The sequence below is a fragment of the Ranitomeya imitator genome, chromosome 6 (genome assembly GCF_032444005.1).
Source record: "Ranitomeya imitator isolate aRanImi1 chromosome 6, aRanImi1.pri, whole genome shotgun sequence".
Taxonomy (NCBI): domain Eukaryota; kingdom Metazoa; phylum Chordata; class Amphibia; order Anura; family Dendrobatidae; genus Ranitomeya; species Ranitomeya imitator.
The window spans coordinates 476,402,867-476,409,486 of NC_091287.1; positions in this window are offsets into that span (position 1 = coordinate 476,402,867).

The following is a 6,620-nucleotide window of genomic DNA, read 5'->3' on the forward strand; positions in this document are numbered from 1 at the left end:
GGGTTGCTTTTGCCCTTGCCGGTCCCGAAGAGGCCCTGGACGCATATTTCTATGGATTTTATTTCGGATCTCCCCGTCTCTCAAAAGATGTCGGTCATTTGGGTGGTTTGTGAACGCTTTTCTAAGATGGTCCATTTGGTACCTTTGTCTAAATTGCCTTCCTCCTCTGATTTGGTGCTATTATTTTTCCAGCATGTGGTTCGTTTACATGGTATCCCGGAGAACATCGTTTCTGACAGAGGTTCCCAGTTTGTTTCAAGGTTTTGGCGATCCTTTTGTGCTAGGATGGGCAATGATTTGTCTTTTTCCTCGGCTTTCCATCCTCAGACAAATGGCCAAACCGAACGAACTAATCAAACTTTGGAAACATATCTGAGATGCTTTCTTTCTGCTGATCAGGATGATTGGGTGTCCTTTTTGCCGTTGGCTGAGTTCTCCCTTAATAATCGGGCCAGCTCGGCTACTTTGGTTTCGCCGTTTTTCTGCAATTCTGGTTTCCATCCTCGTTTCTCTTCAGGGCAGGTTGAGTCTTCAGACTGTCCTGGTGTAGATACTGTGGTGGATAGGTTGCAGCAGATTTGGACTCATGTGGTGGACAATTTGACATTGTCCCAGGAGAAGGTTCAACGTTTCGCTAACCGCCGGCACTGTGTGGGTCCCCGACTTCGTGTTGGGGATTTGGTTTGGTTGTCGTCTCGTTATGTTCCTATGAAGGTTTCCTCTCCTAAGTTTAAGCCTCGTTTCATTGTTCCGTATAAGATTTCTGAGGTTATCAATCCTGTGTCATTTCGTTTGGCCCTTCCTGCTTCTTTTGCCATCCATAATGTGTTCCACAGGTCGTTATTGCGGAGATACGTGGCGCCTGTGGTTCCATCCGTTGATCCTCCTGCCCCGGTGTTAGTTGAGGGGGAGTTGGAGTATGTGGTGGAGAAGATTTTGGATTCTCGTGTTTCGAGACGGAAACTCCAGTACCTGGTCAAGTGGAAGGGTTATGGTCAGGAAGATAATTCCTGGGTTTTTGCCTCTGATGTTCATGCTGCCGATCTGGTTCGTGCCTTTCATTTGGCTCATCCTGGTCGGCCTGGGGGCTCTGGTGAGGGTTCGGTGACCCCTCCTCAAGGGGGGGGTACTGTTGTGAATTCTGTTGTCGGGCTCCCTCCTGTGGTCATGAATGGTACTTCGGCTGGTTCTGTCCATGGACTTCCTCTGGTGGGTGTTTCTGAGTTTCACAGGTGACGAGGTTAATTCGTTAGCTGCTGCTCTATTTAACTCCACTTAGATCTTTGCTCCATGCCACCTGTCAATGTTCCAGTATTGGTCTGTTCACTCCTGGATCGTTCTTGTGACCTGTCTTCCCATCAGAAGCTAAGTTCCAGCTTGTATTTCTTTGGTTTGCTATTTTTCTGTCTAGCTTGCTATTTAATTTGTTGTCTTGCTTGATGGAAGCTCTGGGACGCAGAGGGAGCGCCTCCGCACCGTGAGTCAGTGCGGAGGGTCTTTTTGCGCCCTCTGCGTGGTCTTTTTGTAGGTTTTTGTGCTGACCGCAAAGTAACCTTTCCTATCCTCGGTCTGTTCAGTAAGTCGGGCCTCACTTTGCTAAATCTATTTCATCTCTGTGTTTGTATTTTCATCTTTACTCACAGTCATTATATGTGGGGGGCTGCCTTTTCCTTTGGGGAATTTCTCTGAGGCAAGGTAGGCTTTATTTTTCTATCTTCAGGGCTAGCTAGTTTCTTAGGCTGTGCCGAGTTGCATAGGGAGCGTTAGGCGCAATCCACGGCTATTTCTAGTGTGTTTGATAGGTTTAGGGATTGCGGTCAGCAGAGTTCCCACGTCCCAGAGCTCGTCCTTATTATCAGTAACTATCAGGTCATTCCGTGTGCTCTTAACCACCAGGTCCATTATTGTCCTGACCACCAGGTCATAACAGTTGTCGTCTCGTTATGTTCCTATGAAGGTTTCCTCTCCTAAGTTTAAGCCTCGTTTCATTGGTCCTTATAAGATTTCTGAAGTTCTCAATCCCGTGTCATTTCGTTTGGCCCTTCCAGCTTCTTTTGCCATCCATAATGTGTTCCATAGGTCGTTATTGCGGAGATACGTGGCGCCTAGGGTTCCCTCCGTTGACCCTCCTGCCCCGGTGTTGGTTGAGGGGGAGTTGGAGTATGTGGTGGAGAAGATTTTAGATTCTCGTGTTTCGAGACGGAAACTCCAGTACCTGGTCAAGTGGAAGGGTTATGGTCAGGAAGATAATTCCTGGGTTGTTGCCTCTGATGTTCATGCTGCCGATCTGGTTCGTGCCTTTCATTTGGCTCATCCTGATCGGCCTGGGGGCTCTGGTGAGGGTTCGGTGACCCCTCCTCAAGGGGGGGGTACTGGTGTGAGTTCTGTTATCGAACTCCCTCCTGTGGTCATGAATGGTACTTCGGCGAGTTCTGTCCATGGACTCCCTCTGGTGGCTGTGAGTGGAGCTGCTGGTTCTGAGGTTCCTTCCACAGGTGACCTAGTTTATTCTTTGGCTGGCTGCTCTATTTAACTCCACTCAGATCGTTACTCCATGCCAGCTGTCAATGTTCTAGTACTGGTTCAGTTCGCTCTTGGATCTTTCTGGTGACCTGTCTACTCCAGCAGAAGCTAAGTCCCTGCTAGTTTATTTGTTGTTCTTTGTTTTCTTGTCCAGCTTGCTATCATGATTTTGCCTTGCTAGCTGGAAGCTCTGGGATGCAGAGTGGCACCTCTGCACCGTGAGTCGGTGCGGGGGTCTTTTTGCACACTCTGCGTGGTCTTTTTGTAGTTTTTTCTGCTGACCGCAAAGTTACCTTTTCTATCCTCAGTCTGTTTAGTAAGTCTGGCCTCCCTTTGCTGAAACTTGTTTCATTTATGTGTTTGTGACTTTCATCTTAACTCACAGTCAATATTTGTGGGGGGCTGCCTTTTTCTTTGTGGAATTTCTCTGAGGCAAGGTAGGCTTTATTTCCTATCTCTAGGGGTAGTTAGCTCTTAGGCTGTGAAGAGGCGTCTAGGCAGAGTTAGGTACGCTCCACGGCTATTTCTAGTGTGTGTGATAGGATTAGGGGTTGCGGTCAGCAGAGCTCCCACTTCCCAGAGCTTGTCCTGTGTTAGTTTAACCATCAGGTCATTCCGGGTGCTCCGAACCACCAGGTCCATAACACATGTCCAAAGGTTCTTAAAGGGGTGGTCACGGCAGCAGCGACCCGGTCCATGGCCCTGGGTGTGCAATTAAAAAGGATGAGGGAATGTTTGTAGGGGATTGTACGTGACGCCACCTGTGGTATTAAGCTATAAATGGCCAACGCTTCTTAAAGGTACCACTGGGGCCGATTGTGATGCAGCTGGGATGGTTCTGCTCCCCACAGGTGTAGCGGGGCCCCAGGGCTTCTGGAACAATCTATGAGGGGTTGTGGACATTGAGGTGCAGGAATGATTGGAGGACACAGGGACTGTAGTTTCTTTACCTTTAATTGTAGGTGCAGTCCAGAGCACCGGTACAGGTGGTATTGGAGATCTGGGCAGCCTGGAAGCAGTTCAGAATCCCCCTAGCCAGGTGGGGTTGGAAGCCTCCCTACTGCACTGTTCTTTAGGTTCTTAATGCCTTATGCTCTCTTCAAGTCCCTCTCTCAGTCCGTCCTTTAAGTGGAACACTACCCGCATGGCATGCAGCTCGAGCCTTTTCCTGATATCACTCCCTCGTGGTGACTCTGGGCTCTCTAGTTTTCTGCTGTGCCTTCAGGCATCAGATATGGCCAGGAGACCTGCAATCTCCTGTTCTCAGGATTCAGTTGCTGGGCATGCAGTTCCCACACAACCACGGACTCCGGTGTGTGGTCTGTTGCGCTCAGTCCTGGGGTGAGCTCAGTTGCAGCTCCTATCCCTATTCTCCTCACTTGCTTCCTCTTCCTTCACTAGCTCTGACTGAATGACTAACCCCACCTCCAGAACTTATCAGGGAAGCTCCCCTGAAACCGGGATTAGAGCTCCCCCTTCTGGTCTGGAGTCAGTAAAGGTGTTGTATGCCAGTGTTACCTGTTAAGGGGATCCCTTCTTGCTTCGAGGCATGACATCACCCCCTGTGAGGAAGGCATTGCCACTGTGGCATCCGGCCTCCTGGGGTGCCACATATACACTACATGGCTTTTTTTGCAAACTGCATATGTGATTTCTTATGGCTGGTTTTCAATAATGGATTTTTTATTGCCACTCTTCCATAAAGGCAATATTTGTGTGGTATATGACTAATGCTTGTCTTGTGGAAAGGTTCTCCTACCTGAGTTGTGGATCTCTTCCAGAGAAACTATAGACCTCTTGGCAGCTTCTCTAATCAGTGCTTTCCTTGCTTTGGATGTCAGTTTAGGTGGGTGTCCATGTCTTGGTAGGTTTGCAGTTGTGCAATACTACTTGCACTTTTGGATATTGGTTTGAACAGAGATCTGTGAGATGTTCACAGCTTGGGCTACTTTTTTGATAGCCTAATCCTGTTTTACCTTTGTCCACAACTTTATCCCAGTCTTGTCTGGTGTGTTCTTTGGTGCTTATGATGCTGTTTGAGCCCTAATATTTTCAAACAAACCTTGGATACCTTCACAGAACAGCTGTAGTTATACTGAGAGTAACTTACACACAGGTGGACTCAATTTACTAATTATGTGACTTCTGGAGGCAATTGGTCACTGAGGATTTTATTTAGTGGTATCAGACTAAAGGAGATGAATACAAATTACAATTTTCAGATTTATGTTTTTCAATAATTTAGAAAACAATACATAATTTCCTTTACACTTCACAAATACTTGCTACTTTGTGTTGGTATATCATAAAATCCCAGTAAAATACATTTAAGTTTGTTGATGTAATGTGAAAAAAATGTGGAAACGTTCACGTTATGAATACTTTTTCAAGGCACTGCATGTGAAAAAACAGACCGATTTTCATCAATGTGCTGGATCAAACTTTCATTTGTGTTTTGGATCAGATTTACATCAGTATTTGGTCTGTATGTTAGTTTTTACCATCAGTGATTTTCTCTTATTCTAAAAAACAAATTACAAAAATAAGGATTGCAAGGTGTCTCCTACTCATTGCAATGTTAAAAATGGACAGCACACAGATTGCACATGGATGGCATTCATGTACTGTCCATGTTTTCATGGACTATGCATTTGTTTGGGTGATTTTGATCTTTGACTTGGATCAAAAACATGTTTTGATGATTTTTTTTCCAGTAGATAAAAAGACACAGACATGTGAACAGCCACATACACAGTAACAGGCAAATGCTCTACCTACGAAAAACGGATGTCTGAATGAGGCCTAAGGGATATCTGAAATTCATATAAATCAGGAAGGAAAGCAAAGACAGATGAAATAGGCAAGTACTATGACAGCTGATGAGTAAAACTTCATGCATACCTAGGGGGGAGCAGCAAGGGCATTTGCCCTCAGTGCAGTCAACAGAAGGGCACTGTAGGGCCGCCTAATGCAGCAGGATAAGATGTCTCATATAAGGCAGCATTTTAGGCAGTGAAATTTAGCTGTTCTTTGAATCAATTGTCAAACTGACAATTGAAGCTCTGACTTCAAGCATGTTCGGGTCAGGGCGATATCAGCAGCATGATCAAGTCAGCTGATCACACTACTGATGTGCAGAAAATGAATACAACAGTATGCAAGGTAAGTGCTCCAATCTAACCAAAGAAATAGGAGTGTTATTGTGGGGAGGATTCTTGTGAAAGGACAGTATGAGGGGATGGTGTGAAGGGACAGTTCAGAGGAAGAAATGTGTGAAGGGACAGTATGGGGGGAATGTATAGGGGGAGAAATGTGTGAGGAGACAGTATAGGGAGGACTGTGTGAGAGGGCACAGTATAGAGACTGTGTAGTGTGGAGGCCAGTATAGAGAGGGGACAGCATGGAAGGACAGTGAGACTGCACTGTATATGGGGACACGATGTGAAGAGTGGGTGTAGTATGGATAGGACAGTAATGAGGCCGTGTACCATAAGAGGGAAAATGGGGGTCATATTTTGTGCAGGGAGATCAGTGAGGGGAAATCATTTGTTTAGAGGCACAGCGTATGTCAGATTTTTTTTAAGGGCATGATTATTTTTAAAAGCACCTTGTTATGATGTGTGTTATAGAAGACAAGAGAAGATGGAAGTCTGCAAAAACGAGCTGTGGATGTGGAAAGTATCATGGAATCTGGACAAGATGGAGAAGAAAAGAAAGAGAATGACTCCAATCACAATAAAAAATGTCATCTATAAGATACCTGGATGTAAATATTTATTTGTGATACTGACTATGTTTCATCAGTAATGTGGTTCCTATATGGTCCGCAGTCTGATGATGGTTGTTAACAACAACTTCCAGGATCTCCTTACCATTATTAAGGCCATACTGGGAGTTGAGTGTTCATGCGATACAATTGTGTATGGGACCTGACATTGCAATCAATCACAGAAATGAGCTTGGTGATGTGTTCCAGTACTGATGGTAGTTCGGTAATGTATTTCTGTAATGTTGGTAATTCTGCTGATGTATTCATCTGTGACACCCCTGAGCGCAGAGCACCCATTACACCAGGCATGGGTCAAATTCTTTCTTGT